Source organism: Anabrus simplex, chromosome 5, assembly GCF_040414725.1.
Source record: "Anabrus simplex isolate iqAnaSimp1 chromosome 5, ASM4041472v1, whole genome shotgun sequence".
Lineage (NCBI taxonomy): Eukaryota > Metazoa > Arthropoda > Insecta > Orthoptera > Tettigoniidae > Anabrus > Anabrus simplex.
This window is the reverse complement of record NC_090269.1, coordinates 245,237,670-245,255,728: the sequence shown is the minus strand read 5'-3', so window position 1 is coordinate 245,255,728 and position 18,059 is coordinate 245,237,670. Positions and strand designations below refer to the sequence as shown.

The following is an 18,059-nucleotide window of genomic DNA, read 5'->3' as shown; positions in this document are numbered from 1 at the left end:
TTAGTGTGTTATTAATTTCAGAGTTGATTTCATTACTTCCATTAATAATGCTACCCAGATATGTAAACTGTTCTACATTCTCTAACCGTTCCCAGTCTATGTTCACTTGGCTTCTCTTTTTCTCTTTTCCACAGTGCATGTTCACAGTTTTCTTTTTTACTAATTACTATTCCAAACTCCTTCAGGTTTTCATTCCAAATGTCCAGTCTCCTTTGTACTGCCTTTTCTCCCTTTCCCGCAAATCATCACATCATGTGCAAATACCAAAGCATTCACTTCATCACTACTGATACTCTGTTATACACGTTTTATTATTCCATCCATAAATATATTTTATACCTAATTATACTTGTGATCTCAGTTCAATAAATAATGGTGACAGTGCACTTCCTTGCTTGAGACCTTATCACTATATTGATAGCAATTCACAAAATTACCCCATAATCATATCATTTTCAACAAAAACCAGGTTTTATGGATTGTATGCATAACATATTACACTCTTTCAAATAGAAAATGACTCCAATTGAATGTTCTCAGCCAATGGTTCTGTTTTTATGCGTTTCACAGTGGATTTTGATAACATTATGGCTGTAGTGATGGATGGTACTAGCTAGTTACGTGCCAAGTTGTATGCGTACATTTAACCTGCTCCCTGTTATGGATGATAAATCGTCACCAAGCAGAAGATGCCCGTCGCACGTTATGTACGTAGATTTATCCCAAATTCTTTTCATCAAATGTGCTTTGTATTTTATTGAATGTTACATACATACATACATACATACATACATACATACATACATACATCTACATTATAGACTGTTATGCCTTTCAGCATTCAGTCTGCAAACCTGTGTGAATCCTCTCTTTGTTACTACACTGCCGGGAGAAAAAAAAAATTAGTACATCCTCTTAGAGTTTTCCAATTCACTCAAGATTTATTGTTGAAACCGTGAATATGGAGTACATGAAATTATTACATTTACAGATCAATAGCTCAAGTGTAACTGAAGTACAAGGCGTCGATCCATGCTGAAACACCCATATTAGTACGTGGTGTATCCTCCACAGGCAGCAATGCAGGTGCTGATTCTGGCATCCATTCGATCATACAGGTGGTAAATACTGTTTCGGGATACATAATCCCACGTCTGTTTGACCTGTTCACGTAGTTGTGTAATGGTTGTGGGTTGACAAGTCGCACGTGTCATTTGTCGCCCCATCATATCCCACACGTGCTCGATGGGAGACAAGTCCGGAGATCGTGCTGGCCAGGGAAGTTGTTGCACGTCTTGCAGAGAGCGTTGAGTTTCATGCACAATGTGTGGGTGAGCATTATCCTGTTGGAACAACACATCACCTTCCTGTTGCAAGAATGGCAAAAGAACGGGCCTTACAACATTCTGCACGTGCCGAGTGCTGGTCAGTGTTCCCTCCACAAACACCAAAGGAAAACGAGAGTTGTAGTTCATCTCACCCCAGACCATAAGGCCTGGTGTGGGACCAGTACGTCTTGGACGAATGCCCTCTACGAGACAGCGTTCGCCAGGTGTACGTCATATGTGCAAACGACCATCACTTGCGCGCAGATAGATCTGCTTTAATCGCTGAAAACCATGGCCCGCCATTCCATCTTCCAAGTGATCCTCTGACTGCACCAGTCGAGCCGTGCACGTCGATGGTGTGGCGTGAGTGGAAGACGGGATAGAGGTGTGCATGCCTGTAGTCCCACTGCTAGTAACCGGTTGGCAACAGTTCGTGTTGACACTTCGGGGCTCACAAACCCTCTTTTCTGTGCTCTGGTAGCTGTATGATGTACTACTGCTCCCCTTACAATACGACGATGTTGGCGGACATCTGTGCTGCGTGAACATCCAGAGCCTCGTCTACAGGCGTGAGAATGTTCACGTGACCATTGCAATCAGCATTGTTGCACAACTGATGCAGCACGTCCAACTTGTGTGGCAGTTCTCCGAAAGGACCATCCTGCGCCACTCGTAAGGCCACAACTTGACCCCTGTCAAACTCGCTCAGTTGACTGTAGGAAACATGAGTGCATCTCCATGGCATGGTGCCTATTTGCTCCACACATTTACATGACACTGAGCATTATGGTTGTAAACATTCCCTATTAAAGGGTACATGCAGCTATGTCACTACGCTATCTGTTGGCGGACGACGTTGAAACCATTATCAGTACATCTACTATCACCCAGGTGGCATCTGCCGTCATCGGATCAAAATCGATGTCGCCTTTCCAGGTGTACTAATTTTTTTTCCTGGCAGTGTAGTTATGTGGCCTCCTTTAATTCTAAACCTCTTATCTTTAAATCGTTAGAAACTGAGTCTAACCATCATCTTGTGTGTCTCGCTACATTTCTTATCCTCCATAACAAAGTCCATTATCTCCTAGGTAACCTATCCTCCTCCATTCGCCTCACATGACCCCACCATCAAAGTCGATTTATGCGTACAGTTTCATCCATCAAATTCATTCCTAATTTAGACTTTATCTCCTCATACCAAGTACACTCCTGTCATTGTTCCCACCTGTTTGTACCAGCAATCATTCTCGCTTATTTCATGTCTTTTACTTCTAACTAATTAATAAGATATACTGAGTCAGCTTTCACTCCCATAAAGCGAAGTTGGTGTGAAAACGGAACAAAGCAGAGTTATATTCGTCCAGGAGCTGACTTCCTTCTTACAGAATACAGTGGAACCTCGATTATCCGTTCCCGGAAAATATGTCCCGGAATATGCGTTCAAATTACGTGGTCCCGCGAGCATCGTAATTAAATCACGTTGTAAAAGTCCCGCATTATCCGTTCCTCGAAGAAACGATTTCCCGCATCAACCGTCCAGAAATTCCAGTCCCATCAACACTAAATCCTTGATCAATTGTTTTTTTAATAAACTGTATCTCACGAAAGTACGGCTATGGCATATTTATGGATCTTGGCGTTAACGCCCCGTTACTGCGATAATTAAAGAAAGTACTGTACCGGTACTGGAAAAGCGATCGGCGGTGAACTTGCATAAGGGACCATCTTAGCATCGCATTCGGGTGGTATTGTTTAGAGAATCTCGGAAAATCATAAAGCAGAGAGTGGCCACAACAATTGCAAGGAGACACGGCCCATTCGACAGCTCTGCTTGAAGACGGAACGAGTTTCGTCAAATGTTCGCACTTATAAAACGTCCATATTATGTCCAGGGTTAGATGTTTATATTTTTACATTTTTTCGATGGTGGTACTGCCGAAGAGGTTTTCGGCACTTTGCTCAGGGCACTGCAGAGTAACTGGGCTTTCAGGCAGGAATCGAAACTGCTCCTTCTTAACACAAATTCAGTATTTTTTATATTATCATACACGATTGTTAGCGAGACCAAAACAGATGTTGCACCTTACATTAAAAAAAAGAAAGCCATGGGAGGTCTTCGGATTACCTATTACTGTTTAGGTCCTAATGTAAGACTGGGAATTTTAAGTTTTCGTGTTAAGATACCAAAAACCGCAGTCGTTTTATTTGTGCACGTTACATTTTTAAATGGTTGGTATAATTTCAAACTCGTACTGACATGTGCAGCGAGCGTGCTTTCCAGATGACCTCAAGGTCACGAATAACCGTAATTTCTGAAATTTTGATATTTCTTTTATCTTTCCAATTTGATTGGATTTGTGATGCGCAGAATTGAATATAATGCATTCGAGAACTTTTAAGAATCGATACTTACATTCGAAACCATGTTTTCGAGTTCAACATAACCTTTAAAAGTCGACGTAGGCCTAATTTGCGCGGTATGAGATTTCCAGAAATTGACTACGAACAGTATACCGGAGACCAATTTACAATGAAAGATTAAGAAATGAACGGATTTCGCCATCATTTTGGGTGCTTTTGTATCTAATGTGCTTTATTTTATTAGATGAGAGAATTAAAACTACTAGTGTTCGATTGTCTTTTGGCTTGGCGTTATTAGATTTTTCGAAGAGTTTGGCTAGTCTAATCAAAGTTGCGGAACTGAAAGAAGTTTTCACGGGAAACTGTCGAAGATTCCCCTGTAAAATTGAATATATAAAGTATCGAGATTTTGAACTCGCGTACCGGTAATTAATGCGGTTTCGCGGTCTAACATGCCCGCCTCTCATCCAGAGGGCCCGGGTTCGATTGCGATCGGGTCAGGCAATTTTACCTGGATATAAGTCTGGTTCCAGGTCCACTCAGCCTACGTGATTACCTTTAATTGTGGAGCTATCTATTGGTGAGATGGCGACCCCGATCTACAGAGCCAGGAATATCGGCCGAGAGGATTCGTCGACTGACCATGCGCACCTCGTAATCTGCAGGCCTTCGGGCTGAGCAGCGGTCGCTTGGCAGGCAAAGTCCCACTGGGGCTGTAGTTTAGTTTGGTTTAGGAGTTTTTGTAAGATTATAATTATACATATTTAATTTTTGTGATGTTTAGCCAAATTGTTGATGGTTTTCATTCATTCCTGGATTTTCCGTTTTCCAGTGTTGTACGTTTTATTTTCATGGTCCCTCGAAAAACGGAGAACCGAGGTTTCACTGTACTGTTGATCGCCACTGCTAGCTCACTGCATTAGCTTTACTACACCTTGATTCAATCTCTCTTACTATACTACCATTCTAGGAGAACACACATCCTAAATACTTGAAATTTTCTACATATTTCAGCTTTGTATCCCTAATCTGACATCCACTTCTCTTGGACTTCTTACCTACTGAGATCAATTTAGTCTTCGAAAAGACTTATTTTCATACCATACTCATAGCACCTATTATCAAGTTCCAAGATATTAGACTACAGGCTTTTGTCACAATCTGCTATTAAGACCAAGTCGTCAGCATAGTCCATATTGCTTACTACATTTTCACCTAACTGAATCACTACCTGCCACTTAATATATTTCAGTAGATGATTCATGTAGACTATGAATAACATAAATAAAAGATTACAGCCTTGTCTACCCACTGCAAACACATTGAACTAAGAACTCATTTACTGCAGCCCAACTGTCCACATAAATGCCTTTCATTGATTTTAATAATATACCCTTAATCCCACAGGCGCCCAGTACGGAGAACATCTTTTCCCTCAGTACTTTGTCATATGCCTTCTCTAGATCTACAAAACATAAACATAACTCTCTATTCCTCGTAGCATTTTTCAGTTACCTGGCACATACTGAAAATCTGATCCTGATAACCCTTCTGTGGTTTGAATCCACACTGGTTTTCATCAAACTTGTTCTCAAACATTGATTGCACCCTCCTTTCCAAAATCCCAGTGAACATCTTGCCTGGTATACCTGATCAATGAGATACCTCGATAGTTGTTGCAATCCTTCCTGTTTCCTTGCTTATAAATAGGTGTAGTTACTGCTTTTGTCCAATCAGAAGGAACCTTAACCCAATCGCATCATTTGGCGACCCTAGCTCGTCATAGTTATTCGTGGCATATGAATCAAATGACAAGCTCTGCTCGCGGCGATGCACAGCTGTACATCAATCCATGTAGTTCAGTCACTAAACCACAGACACCACTTGTATGCATTCTGAGCTGAAGTTTACGAATGTGGCTTTGGTTTTTTCCGTTTCACCGGGTTCTCACACACTTCCGGAACATGAGATAAGAGAATCTTTTTCCATATAAATTCGCTCTTGTCAGTTGCCATCATGGCGTCAAGCAGATGTGTTGGTGTTGATGAAGGAATACGGAAGCTAATAGATAGTGTTTTAGAGAGTGATATTGAAGGCAGTGATGTTTGTGACGACGAAATAGACCCTGAAGTCCTTAGTTCGAGAACTAGTGATGCGTATAATAGTTCTGATAACACGGAAAGTGATGAAAATAATGACGGTGTGCCGAGTCTTTCGAAACGAGCTCGTACCTCGGCACAGACTAACTTGACTGACAGGAACTGGATAAAAAGTTACAATAAACCTGTTGTACATAAGTTTAGTGAATACAGTGGGGTTAGTGAAAATTTATTGAAAAAGTTTGATACGCAGCCACTATCTGAACTCTCAGTTTTTCGTGAATACATGGACCCTTTGTCTGACAAAATATCTGTCGAGACAAATTCATATACAGCAAAACAGTTGAGCAATCCTGCCAGAAAAAAGTTGAAAGATGACTTCAAATGGTTTGAGACTACACCCGATGAAATTGGGGCATATTTTGCGTTAGTTATACTAATGTCACAACTGTGAAAGTCAAGAATACAGTTATACTGGAGTAAAAACAGATGTATAAACACTCCTATTTTTCGTGAAACCATGAGCAGGGGAAGATTTATCATAATTTCATGATTTTTACATTTTGTTGACGATAAACAAGTCGATAGTAGTGACAAACTAAGAAAGATTAGGCCTATAATACAACATTTCTGTTCCAAATTTTCAGAATTATATTTACCTTCACGAGACATTGCTCTAGATGAAAGTCTAATGAAATTCAGAGGCCACCTTTCATATGTCCAGTGTAATAGGTCTAAACGTTGTAGGTTTGGAATAAAAATTTACAAAATTTGTGAAACAAGTTCTGGCTACTGTCTGTCTTTCAAAATTTATGTAGCTGATGATGTAACAGATCCAAGTCTTTAAATGAAATAGGGTAAAATGCAACAGCTGCAATTTTTATTATATTGGACAAACAGGAAGAAACTTTAAAATACGATACTTGGAACATGTCAATGACCTAAAACACAATAAATTTTCTGCAGTTGGTAACACATGAATGATTATAATCATAAATTTACAGACATTAAGCATGATATGGTAATTCTCAAAATTATGAATAAAGGACCCCTCCTTAACATAACAGAGAATTGCTTTATAAATCTAGACCAATATTTTAATCCAAACTTCAATCTTAATGACATTTCCGAAAAATCGAACATTCTTTTTGACCTGCTCATTCAGCTTTTCAGACAATCAAAATCTAATTTTAAAGGTCCGATTTTTCATTCTATTTATAGTACTTTTCTTAAACAATCTTCTATATTCCCACATCCCTCAGCTCCACCTTAATATCCTCTCCCCCTCCCCCTTTTCTTCTCCTTCTGTTCTTTTTCTCCCTTCACCTCCTCAAGATTTCCTTTGAACCTCACCTACCCCCATTTCTCTCTTCAGCTCATTACAACACGCGTAAATTCCCTTATGACATATTTTATTTAAATATTTTCTTCCACCTGTCCAATTTTCTTTCTTTCTTTCTTTCTTTCCTTGCTGTCATTTATTCAGAGTCAAATATATGGTCCGCATTGAACTGCGAATTTCTATCCACCTTTATTTAACTCCATATATGTTAATCCTCTTCGCATAACATCCGTCGTCCTTCAAGATTCTTCTAGCATCTTACTTCACATCGACATTTATTTCAAGTTTATGAACATCTTGAGAAGACAATGTTATGGTACTGTAATTTCATTTTATCTCTGAATGAACAGTAGCATCGCTTGAAAATCAACCTTTTTCAATTTCCATGACCAACAACTTACGTATTACTTTTACAACTTGTTACTTTTATACGGCGCACAGGACCTTTTTATGGATCTCTATTTTTTAACATAATGTAGCGCATCTCTGGATTCTTAAGCCTCCACGCGCAACAATTTCCTTCCTTCAAGTTCCAAAAAACTGAAGAGCCTTTCCAGCATCCATGTGTTTTTACGGCTATGAATATCTTAAAAAACGGTGTAACTTCATCTCAGTTGTTCTTTGAATATACAACAGAAAATTTAAGAAGCCAGCATATGTTGAATTCCTTGACCAACAACTGAAAAATTTCCATCCCTATCAATTTTTTAATGCTATACGGCGCACTGGTCTTTAATCGTAAATAAATGATGTGACTTCAGCTCAGTGGTTCTTCAATTGGATACCAGTATCTTAAAGGAGCCAGCATATTCTAATCTCCTTATCCAGCAACTCAAGAATTCTTTTCTATAACATCTTTTTTGTGCACACGGGACTTTTTAATGCTATACGGCACACTGAACTTCATTCATAAATAAACGACGTAACTTCGGCTCAGTGGTTCTTCAGTTGGATACCTGCATCTTAAAGGAGCCAGCATATTCCAGCAACTCAAGGATTCCTATCTATAACATCTTTTTAATATGCACTGGACTTATTATGAATCTCTTTCAGAGAGTTATTTTTTAACATAGTGCCGCACAATATCTCACATGGTGTGTACTTTTACGAGACCGTACGTGTCTTTACATTGTTTAATTTCTTCGTTATATGTGTTTTAATTGTGCTTTAGGCTGACGATGACCTATTACTAGGTCAAAACTAGTCCCTAAACATTTATGTAATTTAAACTATTTACATTTTGTATTGAAAAGGTGGACCCAAATAATACATTAATTTATTCTATTGGGATCCAAGTCTGCCAGCAAGTACAAACGTTGTTCTCAACATGTGTGAACCCTTGTTAGGCCGAGGACATACATTGTTTTTAGATAACTAGTATTCTTCCCCAGATTTATTCAAAAGGCTACACGACAAGCAGATGAATGTGATTGGAACTGTTAGACAGAACCGAAAAGACATGCCTCGCGATATCAGTAAGACGAAACTAAAACGTGGAGAGTATGAGACGTGGGCTGCCAACAGTATGTTGTGTGTGAAGTGGAAAGATAACAAGGATGTTTGCTTTCTCACCACTAAACACAAATCAGCTGACATGACAGGGACAGGCAAACTCAGACGAAAGAGAGGACAAACCCCGAGGGGAGAAGTGATAAAGCCCAAGTGTGGCCTTGAATACCAGAAGGGGATGGGTGGTGTTGACCTTCAGGATCAGGTTACAGCTCCGTTTCCCGTCATGCAACGCACAGTGAAAGGGTATAGGAAAATATTCTTTTACTTCCTAGATATGTGCATTTTCAATTCCTTCACTGTGTATCACAAGATCGCTGCTAGCAGAAAGACGAGCTACACGGACTTCCGAACTAGCATTGCACAGCAGCTACTAGAGACTGTTCAGTTACCGGAGTACTCAGTTCGAGGTCGACCTTCAGCGAGCACCACCCTAACCAGATTACAAGCTAAATCATGGGCCCACTTTCCCATGCGTATTTCCCCTACAGAGAAGAAATCAAAAGTCACAAGAAGGTGTGTTGTGTGCTACAGCCGGGGTAAAAGAAGCGAAAGTTGCTGGCAGTGCAAAAAGTGTGGCGTAGCTCTTCACTTAGAAGAATGTTTTGAGGTGTACCACACCCAGCAGACGTACTAAAATAGTGGCATTGGTAAGTTTATTACTTCGTTATGATGCATACAAATTTTCAGAAAGGAATATTTACTGGTTGGTTTTGTATGATTTTCTAAATAATAGTGTGATGACGACGGCCGCAGAGCGGTATTTAAATGTGATTTCTTAGTGAACTCCTATGGTATTTAAATGTGAGGCGAATGGGTTAACTAACATTGCATGCTAATCTTATTACTCTATGAAGCCATTTCGTCTGTGCCTTTCTGCTATATTTCACCACTTTAGGTCTAATTTCGTCTCATTTATTAATGTGAATCAATCACATGTCGTTCACATGAGGTACTAGTTTCAGGACTAAATTGTGCCATCATCAGCCAACGAGTCAAATCAGCAAACACAATTACTAAAAACAACTTTAAAACACACTGTAACACCTGCATAGATGAATATTAAATAAAATATGGTACATGATGATATTGCACTTCAGTATAAAATCTTTTTAAAATGAAGATGACTCCATTGTTTGTTGTTTTGTACATATGGTGGTTTGACCAGCTTGTATATGTCTATAGTTCTTCGATCTTGTTACAATTACGCTGCAGAGTTTAAAGTCACATTAAGTTAACACTTTTGTTTGATCTGTGGTTTGGTTCCGAAAATAAACGTGCATATGATGGACTTTGTTAGACCCAAAGAATTAATTCTCACTTCACTTTGGAGCCTGGAGAAGAAATTAAAAGTCGAATTAGGCAAAAGATAGGAAGGAATGGCTAAAAAGAAGAATAAAAGACTAAAAAGAAAAATCTAGAAATGACGAGAAACGACTAGAAACGAACTCGCCTCGAGTATCCTGTTTGATCGGCGGACAGAGCTGGACTGATGGATGGAATCATGAGGTTAAGGGCCAAGGCGGAGTGGAGCTGAGGGGAGGGGTAGAGGCGGAGCAACTTCAAAGAGCTAAGGTGGAGCGGAGGGATGTGATAGAGGGGTAACTGATAAGGATATATGTTGCGTTGGTTTAAAATATCTAGTTTTTTTTAGGCGGTCTAATATTTTTTAACCATTTAATTAAGAGATCAAAAAGAATATTAGATTTCTTGGAAATTTCATTTAAATTATAGTTAGGGTTGAAATATTGATCACAATGAATGAAACAATTTTTGACAATATTCATAATTGGCCCTTTGTTTGCTATTTGAAGTACCTCGAAGTCATGTTCTATGTCAGTGAACTTATGATTAGCGTCGTGAATGTGTTGGCCTATGACTTTAAACTCTGCAGCGTAATTGCAACAAGATCAAAGAACGAAAGACATATACTGTAATAATTTGAGAATAATACTGATAAATAAAATCATGAATAATATATAAATAAAAATATGTAAATAAATAACATTACTCAAAACTTCATAAAATACTTGAAATAAATTAAATTAATAAAAATAGGTAATCGAAATGTCCGTAGTATGCGCGCCAGAGTTCACCAAAATGGATCCCTCGAATTTAGATAGAGCATGATAAACTTTATATCCCAGGGCGTGTACATAATGCTGCGTACTGGTACATCTGCTGCAGGCCTTACCTAACCTCCTGAAAACGACTAAGTAGGTAGGAACTGCACTTAGGTTCATCAATAACTCCACTGATTCTAAAATAGCTAACTATATTCTTAACAAAATCTGTGCATGAGCACCTCATCAACACACACACAATTATACATATAATACACACACAAAAGATTGCTGAAAGACTCCATATTTACAGCAACAACAATAATGAAAACAGTGGGAAAACGAAAGCGAGAACTAAGCTACCATTTGTAGTTAGTTCATTGAACAGTGTACATATATGTATATAAGAACCCTTCACTGTCTCTGTATCAACACGACTTTCCAATTCTCATAATTGGCATTAATAATAATAATAATAATAATAATAATAATAATCATCATCGTATGGCCTCAGCTACCGTGTGCAGACATTTCAGTTTGACGCCATCTGGCTGTCTGCTCGTCAATTTCGACGTTCCGTTTTACTGTAGGCCCCCACTAGATGGCAGACCGAGTAAACCGAAACTCTCTTGGGCGCCTATGGCTGAGATTTAATGAATTTTGTCGGGTAAACACCAAATGTGTCACCAGAGATCTTTTACATGCCGACATCGTACTACATGGAGTGTCGAATGGACTTTTTTCCGCCCTTCAAAAATACAACTACCTCTGCCGGGTTTGAACCCGCTATCTTGGGATCCGGAGGCCGACACTCTACCGCTGAGCCACAGAGGCATTTATAATGTCACACAGATACTGTACCTCGTAATACTGTGTTTACAGACTTTAACACTTGTAAAGATATATACATTCGAACAACACACGCTTGTCGAAACTGAACATAAATTATGGAAAGTCTGAGATAGCTTTCACCAACATATAATGCCAGGCCGCCACAAGTGCTACAATACTTAATGCGTAAACACTCCACAATTTGTCGATCAGCCACTTTCCATGAACATAACAAGACTATGTTCCACGAACGTTTGAAGTCCAGTTCATTGTAGCCGTGTCACTCCAGTACCGTGTATCAGCACTACTTCCTTCCCGTACAGTCTGTCCACACTACTTCCTTCTTGTACAGCGTCAGCACTCCTTCTTGTCCGTACCGAGTGTCTGTTGTAGTTCCCTTCCGCTGTGATGTCGCTGTATATAAAGACCTCAGGTCTCACATGATTCGCCGAGATTGATCCTTGCCAGCCAATCATGAGTGATCCTCTTGTCAAGACCATGCCCTGAACTTCTTCTTGCTCCCAAGACATAAACAAACTTTCGAGTGTTCCACATGGGTCATAGAACTTTCCTCGTACAACAACAAGCTCAACTCATCAGACTGGGATGTCCGCATGAGTCATACAAATTACCAGAGTCCAATATAGCAATGTTTTCCCAATACAAAACAAATTACTCATACCTACATATGTGGATATCTCCCAGCTTACAAATATAAATGACAAAATATACAAATGAAATACTGATGATAATAATAATAATAATAATAATAATAATAATAATAATAATAATAATAATAATAATAATAATAATAATAATAATAATAAATCGAATACTGACAATAATATCTCTCACTTCTACATATAGCGCGAGGGTGTGATATATGTACTATCACATAACGCCCCCTTGGTGAATCGATAATATCATATATTATGATTCACCATACAACAGAACTTCATAAATAACCCTAGAATGACGTAACTGAACACTTAAACGACTGTGATAAATATATATACATTGCGTCTACTGCATTGTATTCGCACACGCGAAATACAATTTGTCCAAACAATAATGATAATAATATGGCTATATACAAGCAACACTGATTGTTTCATACACCCATGAATGCAATCCCTTCTTATTACTATACACATACATTAAAATTGATAATATATACATCCAAGGTGCAGATCCTATATCTTATATCTGCGAAGACTATAGATATTAAATGTCCCAAGGACCTCGTCGTCAGAAGTTAGAAGCCTATAAGCACACTTGCCTATACTACTGTCCACAATATACGGACCCTGATATAATTGAAAGAACTATATATAACATCAGCATCGACAGACGAGGAATGAGTACTGCAATAAAATCTAAATAAATCTAGAATCCAATCTATCTCACACACAAACATACTGATAATAATAATAATAATAATAATAATAATAATAATAATAATAAATTGAATACTGACAATAATATCTCTCACTTCTACATATAGTGCGAGGGTGTAATATATGTACTATCACAATACAAGCTGGACAAACCGCCATATTTACAAAACAATGGAGTCATCATCATTTTAAAAAGATTTTATACTGAAGTGCAATCTCATCATGTGCCATATTTTATTTAATATTCATCTATGCAGGTGTTACAGTGTGTCTTAAAGTTGTTTTTAGTTATTGTGTTTGCCTGATTTGACTTGTTGGCTGATGATGGCACAAGTTTAGTGCGGAAACTGGTACCTCATGTGAACGACATGTGATTGATTCACATTAATAAATGTCTGTATATTGAATAGGAGGACCCCTATTAATTTCATTATTGTAGTTGGCATGTTTCCTATCCTCATCACTACATGGGGGCTTCATTCATTCCATTACTGACCCATTCAAATGACTGGAAACAGGCTGTGGATTTTCAGTTTTCATTGTCCTCTTCCCCATGAGCTCGGATTTTCTCAATCTCGCTAGGAAGATTGATTTTAAGTTGAGAAGATTTTCAAAATATCTCTCCCACTTGTCTAGTGATTCCCTGGGATCTATTATGAGTTCACCTGATTTACCCAAAACACTGTTCATTTCCTTTTTACCTCCCTTTCTAAGATTCTCTATTACTGTCCAGAAAGGTTTCTCTGCTGCCTTTCCAGGATATAACCAAAACTTTTGCATTCAATAACTATTTCTTTCTCTGTTTCTTTGCCCTACATACAATTACCTGTCTGCATCAGTCCTTATTTGGAGCCATTTCTGATATGCCTCCTGTTCACGTTTACAAGCTTTTTTCACTTTATCATTGCACCAAGATGTTGGATATTCCCCATCTTTACACACAGTTGTTCCTAGGCATTCCTTTACTGTTTCTCGTGTATCATCCCTGTATGCCACCCATTCTCTTCCTACATCCTGAACCTACTTACTGTCTATTGTTGGAAACTTTTCACCAATCACATCCATGTACCTTCCTCTAATTTATTCGTCCTTGAGATTATATACCATTATTGGTCTGCAGACAGATTTCAGTTTTTCTGTTGTAGACCTGGAGATACTTAGTTCACTACAGATCAGATAGTGGTCCGTATCATTGAAAAATCACTGGAAAACCTGCACATTCCTAACAGATTTCCTGAATTCAGAGTCTGTTAAGATATAATCTATTATGGATCTTGTGGCCCTACTCTCCCATGTGTAGCGGTGAATAGTCTTATGCTTGAAGAATGTATTCATAACTGCTAATCCCGTACTGGCGCGGAAGGTTAACAAACGCTTCCCATTCCTATTAGCTTCCATATCTTCCCTGCATTTACCAGTCACCCTTTCATATCCTTGAGTTCTATTTCCAACTCTTGCATTGAAATCGCCCATTACTATTATCCTATCCTTGCCGTTCACCCTTTCTACGATGTCACTAAATGCTTCATAAAACTTGTCACTTCTTTCTCGTTTGCACCCTCACATGGTGAATACACTGGTACAATTCTTGTCCTAATTCTTCCAGCTGCCAAATCTACCCACATCATTTGCTCATTTACGTGCCTAACAGAAGCTATGTTGCATGTAATAGTATTCCTGATGAACAGTCTGACCCCCACTCTTTGGCCTTCCCCTTTTAACGCCCGTCAGTTACACTTTATAATATCCTCTTTTTGTTCGCCAAGTTGTTTCCAAGGAGTTCTTCGCCTGTCAAGTGGGGGTAAGACTCCGTTACTTCCTTAGGTCCGAGGCTTGCTTAAAATGTTCTGTGCGCATTCACTGAAAATTCTGTGAAGCAGGATGTACCGTTACTTACACAGTCCAAGTAAGGATCTCGATCTAACGTGTTAGGGCAGGGCCTCTCAGGGTGCATGTGCCTGGTGCATGCACTGTGCATGGTGCAAAAGACGACTTCGCTTGGTTGACCAGAGTGCAGACTCCTCGATTTGGAGCAATAGCGCTGTCTCTCTCTTTCCCCACACCTGTCTCGCTTGCTCCCCGTCTCCCTGTTCCTCACTTGCTCCTAGCGCTCCAAATCCGAGCTGAACGGGACCGGTGCACTGTCCAGAGGAACTCTGTGCCGCTGTCTGCACGCGTGAGATTTTGGGCATTTGAGAGGCCCTGTGTTAGGGACCAATGGTGGATTGCGTAATCCTAGCTGCCTAAGCACAAGGAGGGCCATGACTCAGAATGTGTCCAAGTTGGCCACTCCCATTCCATAGCAGCTGGTATCCCGACTCTCAGGACCACTTACTAGGCCACTCAGCCATTGCCCATGATTTACAAACTAGGACTCATCCACAGTATTCTACAACAGTGTTCTCCCTAGGACCTTTTTAATGGGCGTACCACCCTGCCAGTTTTACAGACCGCCCGGCTAACATAACCTAGGAATATGCTTATCCACAGTATTCTACAACAGTGTTCTCCCTAGGACCTTTTTAATGGGCGTACCACCCTGCCAGTTTTACAGACGCCCGGCTAACATAACCTAGGAATATGCTTGGTACATAATACCATACCTGCCAACTCTTCCGATTTACCCGAAAACTTTCCGTTTTTTTACCTCCTTTTCCGATTTATTTTTAATTCTCCCTATTTATGACCAATATAACCTCCAGTACAGTCAATACTCTTCCCCTAGGACCTAGGATGAAGGATAAATTCTTATGTGCTTGTGTAATTTACCCAACCTAATTTTCAAGCATTTTTATTTGATGCTTTATTTCGCGAGTGTGTCAACCGTCGCCTCCGTGTATAATATCGTGTTTCCTGCTACAACAGCATGTGTGCTTTACGCTGGGGATTCGGGATGTCAATCGTTCTACAAGCAAGAGAGGCTAGCGAGCGCTTGCGACTCAGTTAATCGGTTGATATAGATGTTGATTCCTATAGGGAATATGAAATATTTTTTTCCGAATGAGTAAATTTATAATACCAATATAAATGGTCCGTTATTGGACATTATAACTTTTCCAGCTAACTCATTCCTGGTTAATCGGGACGAAAGAATGAGTTTCTTATTGTGTGGTTTGCGCACTCTTAACATCGTCACTGTGCGTAATTTCGTTGTAATTGTATGCCATGTGTTTTTTCTAGCGGTTAAGTCGTATATTAATAATGTATTAGACATACCTATCTGTTTTGTATGCGCTAGTTTCGCGTATTTCACTGCATTTTTGTTTCTTATTACTTCATAATTTTAATGAGTTGAATGTTTCAGGGAGCTGTGTTGTTGACAGTTTCTGGTATTTTCATGTTATGGCCAGAAATCATAACAAACATTATCTCTAGGTGTTCAGAGATACTATAAAATTTAATTTCCATTCAGTTTACAGTCTAATAAAGGAAACTATTATGCGGATCACCTCAGGAGATAAATTTTATTTCGAGTTATCGAATTTTCGAGATATAGAGAATACTGTTTTTGAGCATGTATAGCACATAATTTAATCGTATGTATCTACGGGCTTTTACTGAATATGTTACGGTTGTACGTTTAACGGTACGGCACATAAAAATATACAAAGAAACTCTATTTATGGCATCACTTTAATTATAACCCTTATTATAGTAACATTTTAAAGCCTCCGTGGCTCAGGCGGCACTCAATGTGAGATTTGTGCTGGACAAAGCGGAGGCGCAACAGGTTTTTCTACAGGTACTGTACTCCGGTTTTCCATGTCATAATTCATTCTAGCAACACTCTCCAAAATCATTTAATTTCATCTGTCATTCATTAATCATTGCCCCAGAGGAGTGCGACAGGCTTCGGCAGCCGGCACAATTCCTACCCTCGCCACTAGATGGGGGCTTCAATCATTCCATTCCTGACCCGGTCGAATGACTGGAAACAGGCTGTAGATTTTCATTTTTCATTATAGTAACTTTTTAGAATACAGTTAGGATACAGTAGACACATGCAGTAGTGAAATAAGAAACATAGCTCCGTTAACACGTTTGGAAAAAGTCCGTTAGTCTCTTCTGTTTGTTGTGGTTAACCTTTCCTCCGTTCACGTTGAAACGTTTGTCAGTACCACGTAGCCGAGTTTCGTAAATGGAGTTTTCCATCCGCGACTTCTGGGCTTGCTTTCGTATGTGACCGGTAATTAACTGACACCCGAGAAACGGTGAGGCTTTGCCGATATGCCGATCACTAGAAGTTCCTGTCATATTAGTTTCCAGCTTCACTGGAACCCTTTCCTTTATTTGTTAACTGTTCCTCACAAAATGCAATTGTCGTATTGCAGAGTTAATGTTGCACAAAATTCGAGTTACAGAATATCTTTTCCTTCAAGGGAGGAAATGTTTGCTTCGAGAAATCGAGAAATTCGTATAACCGAATTTTGAGAGTAGGGAAATAAATACACGTGAAGAATAGGACAAACGGCCAGAAAATCTAAGTTACTTCAAGATACTGAAAATTCGAGTAATGGAGTTTCGAGATATCGAGGTTTGACTGTATTGTTATTCATATGTATGTGTCATAAATGAGAGTGATTAGGTACATTTTCTTGTAACTATTTTAATGGGTTTTTTTGTTTAAGATTTTAAATTTAATGATCAAATCACATTGTAACTGTAGGTATGCTTGCCTTTTATCCTGTCCTTTATCAATACCTTATAAAACACGACGTAATCTTCTTCGATTATACAACAGCTAAGAAGAAGCCAGCATTCAACCTACTATTCTTCTTTATTGCATCATTTAGTGCACAGTGGTCTTTTATAATATACGGCGCACCGAACTTTACATAAATTCCGCTCAGTGCTTCGTCAATTTGGATGAGTTATTATTTTTAATATATCTCTACTCACTTGGTATGTACCTTTAAAGAGACTGTACTTGTGTTTACATTGTTTATGTTTTCTTCGATCTTTGACTTACTTCAGGCTGATGATGACCTATTACTAGGTCGAAACTAGTCCCTATGTAATTTTCATTTTGTATTGAAAAGGTGGACCAATATTAATATATTATTTTACTCTATTGTAATCACAGTTCAATACGGATCTATCATTATGAAACTTATTTCTTTTAATTTATT

General features: G+C 38.9%; 1 protein-coding gene across 7 annotated transcripts in view; it reads left to right on the top strand.

Annotated features, from left to right (window-relative positions):
* BtbVII (BTB-protein-VII) overlaps positions 1-18,059 on the top strand; it is a 346,577-nt gene that overhangs the window by 101,887 nt on the left and 226,631 nt on the right. The window lies entirely within an intron of this gene.